The sequence below is a fragment of the Parasteatoda tepidariorum genome, chromosome 4 (assembly GCF_043381705.1).
Source record: "Parasteatoda tepidariorum isolate YZ-2023 chromosome 4, CAS_Ptep_4.0, whole genome shotgun sequence".
Taxonomy (NCBI): Eukaryota; Metazoa; Arthropoda; class Arachnida; order Araneae; family Theridiidae; genus Parasteatoda; species Parasteatoda tepidariorum.
Genome location: NC_092207.1, coordinates 86,414,961 through 86,428,564, shown reverse-complemented (window position 1 = coordinate 86,428,564; position 13,604 = coordinate 86,414,961). Strand labels below are relative to the sequence as shown.

Here is a 13,604-nt window from a genome sequence, read left to right as displayed (position 1 = left end):
TCCAAATACCTCAAAAAATATTTTCTTATATAATCAAAAAAATTAATATACAGTAAATACAGCCACTTTTTAAGGATTAATGTACTTATAAATTTAACTAATACTAGCTTATGCATTGAACGGATCATATGGTAAATGTTGTCAAAACATATTTATATAGTGTGTTTACATAGTTTCCATATACTATATGCCAATAAATGCAGTTACCTTAAACATATTAATAATTTTAAAAAAATAAAACTTACTGATTAATTAACCCCAATAAGGAATGCAGGTTATTCAGGAAAACAAACAATCAGGTAGCTACAAGTAGCTCTGTCTTCCACTTAAACTGTCACTAACGTTCTACACCAATGAATGAACACGAATTACAGCTGGCCCTGCAGATAATAAACAACCGTATTAAAATTTCTTCACGAATTGCGTATTCCGATTCTTTCCTTCAATCAGAAATAAAAATAAATAAATAAATAAATAACACATTAAAGCTAAATAAGGAATCTTCCATTTCGAGCAATACAGAGGACGGATGTATTCATACCTTACCTTCTTCCTCTGAAAGTTTATTTTCCTTTCTTAAAATGGAATTAATCCAAAATAATAAAACTCAGACGATATTTAGTTATCGTTTTCTGATTTAGAATTGGCAACTTTAAGTGCCGCAATCTAATATTTTGACGAGGAACAATTGTCAATATCGAGATCGCTTGGAGAAAAGGGATTTGTTCTCTATATTTTTAGCATCCACTGCACAACACCTCTTTCACCCACCGCTATAGATGAGAACAGACGAACCATAAACTCGTCCGTTTTCAGGGTTACCGCATCCCGAAAATTCCTCATCTTCGCCAAAAAGGAAGGGGTGGTGGATACTATGTGACGTCACCGACTGTTTACAGGTTGTTCTTCAAAAACACCCAGAAGTTTTCAAAAATGCAGTAATTTTTCGCAGATCTTAGCAAGAGTATTTATTGAAAAATTCATTAAAGAATTAGGTGCAATTAACTAAATCTAGGTAAGTGATAATTATTTGAGATAGTCAAATTATTGCTTTGAATAAATGTTATAGCATTATTGTTTAATTTTTTTTTTTTAAAAAAATCAAATTTTATACTGAAAGAGGATGCCGACAAAATTTTTTTTCATTGAGGATAATTCAAAAAATAATGAGCATGGGATTAAAAACATAAATAATTTTTACTTTTACATAAAAATAAGAAAGGAAGTTTAATTTTAATAAAGTTTCGGCTAAATATTATTTATTAGATTTGTAGTTTTAATTTATCAACTTTACTTTAGTACTAGTTACTAGAATTAAAATTATTAGAAATTTTTCACAAATAGTTTTATTTGTTAAGCTATCGATATGAATAATATTGATAAAACAGTACAAAATAAAATATTATACAGAAATCAAATATCTTATCATATAATTCACATACTTTAAATAATATCAATGGATATTTATTGGTTAAATAAACTAGCTATTAAGATAAATTTCTAAACTTAATTTAACTCATAAAACTTAAAATTTTTAAACTCGAAATTATAAGGCGATTTTAAATTAAAACTAAATTCGAGATAAAATTGTTAATACTAATAATAATAATAGCCTAGAGAACAAATTAGAGCTTGTTTGTTTTAAAAGTTTCTCATCAAAAGTTAGTATTTTTATGCTATTGGGAGGAAAATATGACAATTCGTCTTCAATTTAGATTAACCATATAATCAACAAATAAGGAAAATTTCCCCACTTAAATTTATCTTTTGTTCAACTATTATTACTTATTACCATTGTTTGTTATACAATAATTTCAGAAAAATTGAACTATATTTTAAACATTTTTTCATATTGATATATCATATTGATATGTTGGGTTATATTGAAATTCATCATAATTAAGTTATTAATTATCATAATTAATTATTTTTTTGTTAGTTATTCGAGTTCTTACGACATATAGTTTTTATTATGAAATAATACAATGCATAATATTGAAATCCAGGCTCGTAGTTCTGTTTTTCATATATGTTTTTGCTAATACTAACTTATTTTACCTATATCTCACTTTGATATACTGATTTTTAACAAACAACTACAAACGTTTATTTAAAAAAAAATTACATTTCAACAAATAAATTAACATAAATTATAGTTAATTATTATTATTGTTGTGTATGTTAATGCATTAATATAAAATACATTTCAACAAATAAAACATAATATTAGAATGCATGTTCGTAGTTTTTCGTTTATATTTTTGCTAACACTAACTTTTTATAACTATAGCTCAAATTAATATATTGATTTTAAACAAACAATTATAGACATTTACTTTAAAAAACTACATTTCAACAAATAAATTACTAAAAACAGAATAAAAAATGCTACGTGACCGCTCTAGCTTACTGAAGTTATGATGCTTAAGTAACTAAATGTCATACAATAAAGTTGAGTTTGTTAACTAGAACTAATCAGATTCATGCAATTAAATGTCTATTTTCAATTTCTCATGAATTTAAGAGTATATAAATTTTTCGTATAAAGTTATAATTCGTAAAATTATAATTGATCTAAAAAAGCTATAAAAGTTATATTTAAGGTCAATTTGATACTGACTCTCTCAGTATATTAGATGAGTTTCTTTAATCATTACAGAAATCACTAGAAATTTTTTTTGAAAATTTATATATTGAAAACGACTTAATTTGTTTTTAAATTTTTAGACATTTCATCTTTATTCATATAAATTTGTGTTTTAATTATGTATTTTATTGTGTTTTATTTTGAAGAGGTGTTCAAGACAGCGCTTCAAAACAGGATGCACTTTAAGTATTCTATATGCGTATAGATTCGTGATTTATTCTCCTTATTCTAGAGAACTTAAATAAGACTTCATTCTTTTTCAAAACTCTTTGATCTTATTTTTATTTCAATATTCCTTAAACAACTAGTACTTTTTAAAAATTAAATCAATTTTATTTTTCAATTTATATAAACTGGTGATTTTATCATTGAGCGAAAAAGTATGGTGTAAACTATCAGAATATAGTACAAATTTACCGCGTTCATGATTCTATTGAAACGAAAAAAATCTCGGTAATTTAAAGCTTTGCGTTTGGTAAAATTAAGAATAAAATATGCTTTTATAATCTGAGATAAAATTTGGTAATTGTGGCAATTTTATCATAATACCTTAAAGTATACCCTCTAATTTTGGGCTTTAATTTAACAACTACTGACCTGTAAAACGTAATTTAACCCTTTGACTGTCAGGGAAATGAGCAGTTTTCGTTTCATTAATTCGCACAGTATTACGTGCAAACAGTAGTCGAAAGTGGCATCTGTTTTCCACCTCCGTTCTTCCGAAAATGTCACTCTTCTCTGGCGATGCCAACTGCTCCGTCTTCTGGAATTGTTATAATAAAGTGGTAGCAAATTATGTAGTAAATTTCGTTGGAGAAGGACAGTTATACGCCTACTTTTTAATAGAGTAACCAGTAGATTGTTGCTTTAACGGTGCATTTTATATGTTACTTATAGTTTTTGATATTTAGTGGTGAAAAAATTACTTAAAAGGAGAAATGCTAAACTGAAAGTAACTTGACTTTCGCCAACACTAGGAAATACTATTTTACAAAGCGGGGCAAGTTGGCATCTCTGGATGCGGTAGATAGCTCGCCTCGCGTGTTTTAAAAATTTCTTAAAGTATTCGTAGTACATATGAATAACAGTTTTCACCTACTTTTCGTTTTTAACATAGTCAATGCAGAATAATAATGGCGAACGAGCTCAGCTCGTCAGCGCGCATTGGGGAAAAATTTCACTACGCGAGTTGTGCTCGTTACTAACCATTACGGTCAAAATCTTGCTCCCGGGCGGAACTCGCTTGCGCGCATTATGAGGCACGATTCGATTGCGAGCTGAACTTGTTCATAAGCGTCAAAGGGTTAAATTTCTCTGCGTCAATTTCATAAGCGTCGAAGGGTCTGTGAAACAATATACCCGTTTTAATCAAATTCATGCTTCTAGATTCTAGAAGTTTAAGCTTCATTGAGACAGGTAATTAATACCTATGTTATAAAAGGATTCATGTACATTATAAAATAATTAATTAATGTTTTAAAATTACTTTTTAATAATAGTATTTTAAGATGATTTGTTGATATTCTGTAATGAAAATGAATTCATTTCTATTTTCTATTATATTTTTAAAATGTCATAAACCTTTAAAAATACACTGTTTATTCTCCCCCCATTTTATTCGCATATTACAATGCTGATTTGTTAATGCAATAAACTAATTATTTTTTCCCTCTTTCTTTTACAAAAAAATTATAAAGCATATTTAAAAGAAAGTAAGATACAAAAAAGTTTGAAGATTTTAATTTGAAGATATTGTCTAAACTCTAGTTCAAATGTAATTAATGTTGATCTCATAGAGTTTGCTAATTCAAATAAATAAATGAAATGAAAAGTCATATTTTTTTTAAAAATTACACATTAAACAAAAAGTTCGTTATTATAAAATCCAATTAAATTGCAGCAACTTTTCATCAAATACAAATGTTTTAAAAATCAATTTATTTCATTTAAAAGGAAAGGGCGGTTTAGAGTTCTTATTTTAAGAATTCTCCATAATATTTTTCTTGTCTCTTATAGAAAGACTGTAGGCTGATCTAATATGCCAAATAAAAGGTTCTTGCCTCACACCAGAAAGAGGTTTGATCTATTATTTTACGGCATTTTCCCGACTTCTTTTTAAGTTCGTTTCCCAAGGCACTTTTCTCCCAGATTTTATCGATAAAAAGTTCCTCAATATTTTGACTTATAAATAACAAAATTCTTCGAAGAAAAAAAAAACTTTTCAAGCCTTTTTGCACATTAATTTTTTTTCTCTTTTTCTTTAAGCCCCCACAGCACAAATGATTCAAGAAATAAAGAAAAATAATAAATTTGCAACTTTTGCAATGTACAAAAAAATTTCAAAAGTTCTTAGAAACATTTTCATCAATTTTCTAAAATGCTTCCACTTTTCCTTAACTATCATTTAAATATTTCTGAAATATCTAAAACACATCACACTGTCCATTAGCAAACAAAAACTATATAAAAAAATCATTTCTGTGTGAAAATATTTTGCTCAAACATTAATTAATAATCTTAAAAGTAATAATAATTTAATTATAATTTTCAAAAATATTAACGTGTTATTTTGGAGTAATCTTAAATAAGTAATTTGCAACCAAAATAAAATATTTCGAAAAGAAGCTCCCCAAAACAAATAAAAATTATATTGAATGTTACAGTAGTTATGGATATCATCAATGGTGTATAATCATGATAACACCATAGAAATAGTTTTGAGTGATCATAAAATTTATTACATGTTTTTAGAAAATTGAAAATGTTTCGTAAACATAAGCGGAACTTTTCTTGCTGAGACTTTTTTTTCTCTTTGCTAATTATAAATATTTGTCTAATTAATATTCATGAAAACAAAAACTTCGTTTCTTATTTTAATCTATAGGGCCTAACATTCAACCAACCAGAATCGGAGTCAAGCAAACCTTTGCGACTCCTTCAAAATTTTCTTCGGTTCCAACTCATTGACTCTGACTCCAAATCTAAATAACAACCTTGATGGTAAATAGAATCTGAAGAATTACTGAGAGAATAACATGAGAGTAAGTTACGAAGCAATATATTATGTTTTTTTCTGTTATTACATTGCCTTATTTAAATTAATCAATCCAAGAAACTGAAGTGGTAAAGTATTATTTGTTTAAAAATTTAATTCACGTCAAACATACACAAATCGGAAATAACAGTCGGCATGTTTCAAGTGCTCAGAAAAAAAGCGCTTTTTGATGTCATTTTTTTGGCTTGTTTACAAAATTAAATTTAAGTCTCTTAAAGATCTTATTAGTTTTGATAATCACTGGGGCATTTACCACATTCCTTGTCAGTGCGAACTTAGCTACATCGGACAAACTAGACGTGCTCTAAGATTTAGACTTAAGGAACACGATATATAAGTCAGTTAGCAAGAATGCGAGAAATCATCAATTGCTGCACATTGTTGGAATCTTGGTCATAATTTAATTTCGACAATGCCTAAACTATTTCCACCCCAGTCACATCAGCTCATCTTCATACCCTGGAATCTAGTTTTATTTTATTGAATGCTGATACCCGTGTTAACGACGCCACCTCTCCATAGCGCTTGGTAATGCCTCTAACTCTGATTTGCCCCTTTCAGCCAATGAGGTTTTTCTCGTTCTGTTTTTCATCTTTTTTTCTCTTTTCGGTTACTGTGTTTTTTTTTTTCAATTTTGTTTACTCACTCCATTTTTTATTGGCAAATTTACGTTTTTATTTCACATCACTTTTTTTTTCCTTCTCATTAAGGTCTGGCAAGTCTAGAAAATGTGAGCCTGTTTTTGAGCACTTGAAACATGTAGACTGTTATATCAAATTCGTATACGTTTGAAGCGAATGAAGTTTTTAATCCAGTAATTTTTCCTTACTGTTTATGCGATTGTTTGTGCTAACAGATTTCCCCGTCTCTCGCATAAGCTAATCGAGTGAATGTGAATGCTACCGCCAAAATGTAGCTAATGTGCGGATGAACTAAAATAACCTATTAAAGTGCAGAAAACTGAGTTCAAAATTATTTTATTAGACTATCTGCACATTACTCTACTGACCCCTCGGTAAAGCGAAAAGATATTTGCTGCAACAACAGTAACACGGCTCTGCACACTTAAATTTAAATTGTTATTAATTTATTTTTTGCATTCTAAAAAACGAAGTTACTACAGTCAAACAATAGGAGCATTAGTTGATAGAATCAAACATCAATCAATTCAAAAAATATAATACAAAGATTCAAATGGCTTAAAATGATATAATTATAATGCTGAGCAAAAAAAGTATGGTCAAAACTACTAGAATAGGGTAAATTTTACCATGTTTCTGGCTCTATGTAAACACCAAAAAGCCGGATATATTTTACTGAAGCGCTTTGGTAATGATTTTAGGAAAATTAAATATAATATATGATTTTATAACAAGTGATAAAATGTGGTAAAATTAGATAATTTTATCATAATACCACGGAGTATGGCCTCAAAACAATTTATTCGATTCAATTTACTCTTAAGTTTTGTATTTTTACCAAATGTGTTGTAATAAGAACAATAAATTTGAGAATTAACAGTAAACCGCTATTATATAAACGGAAAAATTACCAAATGAATGGTTTAAATACCGTGTATTTTGGTTTTATTAATCAGAATTATCACTTTGTAAGCCGAATTGTTATTATCATAACAGTACGGTAATGTTAGCAGAATTTTTTTCTCCTTATGAGAAATATCTGAATCCAATATCTAAAGAATCGAATCAATCAATACAATCATGCACTCAACAAATTAGTTAAAAGAATGAATAGCAGAAACAAACTTTTAAACTTACAGAAACCGTTATAACTATTACGGTTACGGAGACCGTTAATATGCACATTAGTTAGATAAAATGCGGAAAAAAAACTTGATTCTGCACTGTAACGGATTATTCTACATAATCAGCAGATAAGCTAGGTAATAAGTATAAACTGCTTTGAGTTTAAGTGATAACATGGACACCGATTCCTTTTTCGTCGAGATACCAATTGATGTTTTATAAAAAAAAAAATTATTTCATTGATTAAAATATATTTTATGAAACTTAACTAATAAACTTTTATTTATAAATTTAAGGTACTATAGTAGCTATAAACTATTTTAGTACCTGTAAGCTATAATTGTAGATAAAAACTATTATAATAGCTAATTAAGTCATTATAGTAGCTAATTAAGCTATTATAGTATCTATGTAAGCTAATATAGTAGCTATTAATTGCTACTATGTTAGATATAGTACATTTTGACTAAGGTTTAAAAAATTCTGCTTAATAAAATAAAACTAAATATTACAACTTAATAAAGAATCCATGAAAAAAGAACACGACGCACAGCTTATGATGTGTTGAGACTTGTTTTTAAAAATCTCATGAATTATATTTTATGAAACTTAACTAATAAATTTTTATTTGTAAATTTAAGGTACTATAGTAGCTATAAGCTACTATAGTACCTGTAAGCTATAATAGTAGATAAAAGCTATTATAGTAGCTAATTAAGTCATTACAGTAGCTAATTAAGCTATTGTAGTAGCTAATTAAGCTATTATAGTAGCTAATTAAGCTCTATTATAGCAGCTAATCAAGCTATTATAATAGCTAATTAAGCTAATATAGTAGCTATTAATTGCTATTCTGTTAAATATTGTACATTTTGAGTAAGTTTTAAAAAATGCTACTTAATAAAATGAAACTAAATATTTCAACTTAATAAAAAAATCTATGAAAAAAGAGCACGACGCACAGCTTAGGATGTGTTGCAACTTGTTTTTAAAAATCTCATGAAAAGTAAGCTTTTCATTTTAGATATATACGAATAAAAAAAAGTTGTTATTTACAATTTCTGTCGCAGTTTATAACGTTTACAAAATTTATTTTATAAATAAAAAGAAATAACCATCATTTAGTTTCTACTTAGTCCGCCCACAATGAATAGGGGTAAACATACTTTTATATTACCCAATGAATTTCTTTTCTTAACTGAATATTAATCCTAAAAATGTTTTAATATATTTAAATACTAAAATAAATGGCCCGATAAAGTATTAGCGAAAAGTATTGAACTGAATTTTCAGTGAAATTTAAAAATTAATAAAGCATTCCCTCAACAGCCCATCGTAGGCCTGGTGGCAATTGAGGATAAGACTCCACAATTTTGTTATTAACGGCATGATTGGGGCAATGTGATCTTTTATTTCACGAACAATCTGGAAGTCGACGATCTGACGCTGGATGGCCTTCCAGTCGTCAATGAGGTTTGAACCCTAGTCCTCAATGACAGTTCAGTTCACTTTTAACACTGAGTCATAACGGCTCCAGTGAAACTAATACCGATATTTTTGTGGTTTTCAGAGGATTTCATTTGATATTTTTCCGTTTTTTTTACAATTTCAAATCTAGAGAAAAAATATAAAATAACTCTATTCATAATTTTCCACTGCAAGTACTATATGTTAAATTTTAGAATTTTTTTTATAATTCGAAATTTCTGGGTTTTCGTTTTCTTCTTTGTATTTTCGAGACTTTCTTTCTTAAATAGAAAGAAAATCATTTGTTGAACTAACTTACAATGTCGTACCGTACATATACAAGTATACAAGGATATATAAGTTCATATTAAAATCAATATAAAAAAAATTTTTAGTGCATAAATGCCACCATTTTTGGTGTTGAGTTTAACTATTAACTCACGTTTTCACTACAACACCATTTTTCATACTCCTTTAACTTCATTTTTTATTTCCTTTTTTTAACTGTTATAGTTTTTTTTTTCAATGGCAGGCACTGAATTTGTATCTTTGCCTATACTACGCCAGAATTGTTGCTCATTTCGCGTTACCCAGTGGGCACCTGTGAACCAAAGTCACGGAGGCGAGCAACATTGCCCACGCCACACTGCCACAACCCGTTTATAGGAGGGGGGGGGGGCACATTAACACATCATACACACACACAACAGAGGACAGCACAGAGAGAGATAGAAACATCCATGCCCAGAGCGGGATTCCCATTATCAAGTTTCTATTATGCATGCTTTCTTACTATTTTCAAACTAGAGTCCCTTTATCTAACGTAGTTGGAGAGTTACGATGTACGCGTAGCAGTTTGTGATTGGCTGATAGCCGAAATTTACCGAAATGAAAGGAAAGAAAAATTAACTCGTAGATCTGATATTTCCTGGAAAGGTTGACAACGTATCTTTAGTCTATCTAAAAATATAAATATATATATCTAGGTATCTAAAAGTTATAAATATATATGCATCAGGTTTCTTTTTCTCATAACTATTCAAAGAAAGGAAAAACGGCGTTAAATAACGATGTAATTTGTGAAAGAATTACTTTAAAAAGCTAGCATAGCAACACTTGGCATTGTTATCAAGTTATTTATGAATAAACAGTTGATCTTTGATAAATTGTTAGTTTTGAGAAAAGGATTTTTTCTACGAAAAGTTTTACAAACTAACTCTGAAATACTTTTTTTATATTTAAAGGGTTGAATAATTTCATCAATAATTTGCCGTTGATTACTTTGGCGTAGTTCTGAAAGTATTTTGGCTGCTAAAATTTGAAATGAACAGTTAACTTATTTTCACGTGAAGTATGAAATCAAGGTACTAGACAAATTTGACATTAATTTGGTTATTGATCCCACGGTTTATCTCTTTTGACCAATTCGCTTTATGTAATTTCTCTGACAACATTAGATAAAGGGACTCTATTCCAAATTGTGAGAATAGTAATTTCTAATAATACTTTTATATTTTCGTTTTATTTCATATCTTTTCAAATTTTTACCCTTATCTATTATAATAAATTTCGCACAAGAAAAAAAATTCGGGAAAAAAATTTCCCATCGGTCTCAGCCTCGAATTTAAAGTTCTAGGTTTGGGTTCGAAAAATATAATTTCGAAAACATCTGAGTATTATTTTTGTCTTAAAATTAAGATTGAAAGATATTATACTAATTAAAATAACAATTTGTAATTTTATTCTGAAAAAAAAACAGGCGTTTTTTGGAGTGATCATTTATCAAGTAATTGGTTTGGCGTTAATCATTACGCTACAATGAATCTACATCTTAGCGTAATGACATGAGAGTCATTAAGTCAGGGAAAGTCCATTATTTATTTATTTTTACCTTACTAATGAGAGTTGGATGAACGGCAGCAAAGAAATCTCTACATCGCGTAAAAAAGGAAAACGTGTATTGTCTATTGATTACGTTAAACCTTCGGGAGTAAATACGAAAAGCTAACACAAATATTTAAGACAATTATGAAAATATTACAGCCTGGGGAGATTTTGTTGTATTCGATAGCTCTTGCCATTTTATTTGCAATGTGCTTTTAAGTTATTCTTACACTGCCAGAAATTTTGCAGAAAATATGGTTAAATAACAATTTATTTAATTGTTATTTTACCATACTTTAACAAAACAGTCAAATAACTATTCAAAAGATGGTATTCAAACTGTTAACTGTGGGAGAAACCGTTTATTAACCGCTTTCATCTAATACGGTTAAACAACCAGAATTTTATCGCACTAACTAGGCCCACCTAATGAAACCACTTTGTTTAGTGTAACGAGATACATTATAGCCGAGTGGGCTAATCTGTCAATCTCATGACCGAAAGAACGGGGGTTCGTGTCCCAGAGTTGACACCATGATATTTCCTCCATTCCCTTCAATACATGAAGAGTTTCCAGTGCCGTGCACTCCCAATTTAAGACACTGGACTATTAGAATACGACATTCTCATTCGGGCATAGATGTCAAGACCATAAAGCTGCTTGGCATAAAAAAAGTCGTCTATCTTTATGCTAGTTGTAAATAGTTATAAAACCGTATGGTTTATTATTCATGGTATTTTTTTCAGCCATACTAGTTGTAAATGGTTTCGAAACTGTAAAAATAAAAAATGTTCTTTACCGTAAACTTTACGGTTACATGGATGGACAGACTGCTGCTGCTTATTTTATCGCAATTTTAAAATGTAAATGCTAACAGTATATTAGATATAGATACTTGAAGGGGGTAAGAAAGAAACGCATTACAAAATACAAGGAACCACACTGAAATTACTTTACAAGCTATTAATTAATTTACGCGATCGTTTTGTCATTTTCCGTTAGATTTTTTTGCTGTTGTTTAATGGCATGCTTAATGTTTTTTGTTGTACATTTAACAATGTAGTAAATATATCATTTTTTTGTACTTTTGAGTTTTGAATAACGAAATAAATACTAGTTGACTAGAAAAACTGTAAATACATTGTTAACCTTTTTTTGACAAAATGATTTAAAAGTATTTAGCAAAACAACTTTAATATGAGTCTGCAAGAAAAAGTAATCTATAAAATATATTCTAATATAATACTTTTACATTCTATATTGTTATACAAATATAACTTATAAAAATGGAGTTATATAGTCTCGACTAATTTTCCAGGTATTATGTTCATTTAAGTTTATCTTAAAATGTGTTGCAAGAATTTCGTATAAAATTTGTAAGGAAAGCAGAGAAATAGTCGGTTGTTTATTTGGATTTGTCAGTATTATTAAAAAAACCACTGAATTTCATCTGCTTTCTTTAAAATTTTTATAAAAATAAGTCTTATAAACTCGATATATTTTAAATTATTTTATTTCAAACTTTCTTGTATTAGAATTCATTGAGAGTTTGAAAAAAAAAATTTCTCCTCCCCCCCCCAAAAAGAAAAACACGTTTTAAAAGTACAACTATAAATAAAATAAACACGTAGCTCCAAACAACTTTAGAAATACTGATTCTGTGACGTAGCACCAATCCGCATGAAATTCACGTTGCTGACTGAACTTGTGAAGAATAGTAAAACATTATAGAGCAGGCGATAAAATCTTAAACGAAATCGTTCACAGTTTTATTCACAACAATGACTAACGTTAAACTAATGCGAAAAAATACCTTAACATTTCTCTCGAAAGGAATAATTAAAAAATTTTAAACGATTTTTCGTACCGGGGCTAGAATTTGCTCCTCGTAGTCGATGTCCAAATTTCCGAACCCTAGCTCCAACGGTTCTGGAATTCTAACAGATTTAAAATAACGTTCCGCGAGAGTCAAAATACTGTGTAAACAAAACCGAAGAGTTGGTAAAAATACTAATAACGGGTTCGCATATAATATTTAATAAGCAATCTAAAACAGTACTATACAGAACGCATAAGAATTATCTGTTTAACTTCAACACTCATTTACACCAAAAATATATGACACATAGATAAATTTCTCCGTCTGTACAATTCGCAATACAAAACACAGTTTACCTGAAAATTTTTCAATTAGTAATTACATTTCCGTATACTAAGATAAAATCTTCATGGCTTAAGTGCCAATAAATATACTCCTAATTTGCTAATTAATCTATGCATACAATATTTTAAATTATAAAATAATACGAAATTTTGCTTTTTCTAAATGCATTTTTTTCAATTATTAATTATCAAATATTTTCAATTATTAATCATTAAATATTTTCAATTATAAAGAATTTTCAATTATTAATTATTAAATATTTTCAATTATTAATTATTAAATAATTTCAATTATTAAATATTAATTATTAAATTATTAATTATTTAGTTATTAATTATTTTTTTCAACAGATTAGGTTCTTTGGCTCTCAAAATAAACCAGATAGTCGTTATCAGGAAAATATAATTCCAATATTTTGGCAAGAAAGCTGTCGAAAGTTTGGGCTCTTTAATGGTAATTTGCTTTAATTTAATTTAATTTAATTCATGCCAATTTGTTTTAATTAATGTTTTAATTTTTGTGTATTTGACTGACTACATCTTTAAAATTTTTTAGGCGAATCAAAGAATTTTGGAACACAATAAGAATAAGGGAACTCTTTCGTGAGAGTTGTATAGTTT

At 28.4% G+C, this 13,604-nt stretch overlaps 1 protein-coding gene and 1 long non-coding RNA gene across 3 annotated transcripts in view; one reads left to right on the top strand and one right to left on the bottom strand.

Annotated features, from left to right (window-relative positions):
* LOC107450378 (uncharacterized) overlaps positions 1–799 on the bottom strand; it is a 22,889-nt gene extending 22,090 nt beyond the window's left edge. The window contains exons 1-2 of one of the 2 annotated variants that reach the window (XM_016066150.4): positions 547–799; positions 246–380 (exon numbers count right to left, since the gene is read on the bottom strand). The gene's annotated coding sequence lies outside the window, so the exon portion shown is untranslated. Of the gene's footprint in view, positions 1–245; positions 381–541 lie in introns of both variants that reach the window. The other variant, XM_016066151.4, reaches the window with a different exon arrangement.
* On the top strand, positions 762–13,604 carry LOC139425399 (uncharacterized). The gene is made up of 4 exons (XR_011636653.1): positions 762–1,015; positions 5,532–5,688; positions 13,335–13,437; positions 13,540–13,604. It is a non-coding gene; the product is annotated as an uncharacterized lncRNA (long non-coding RNA).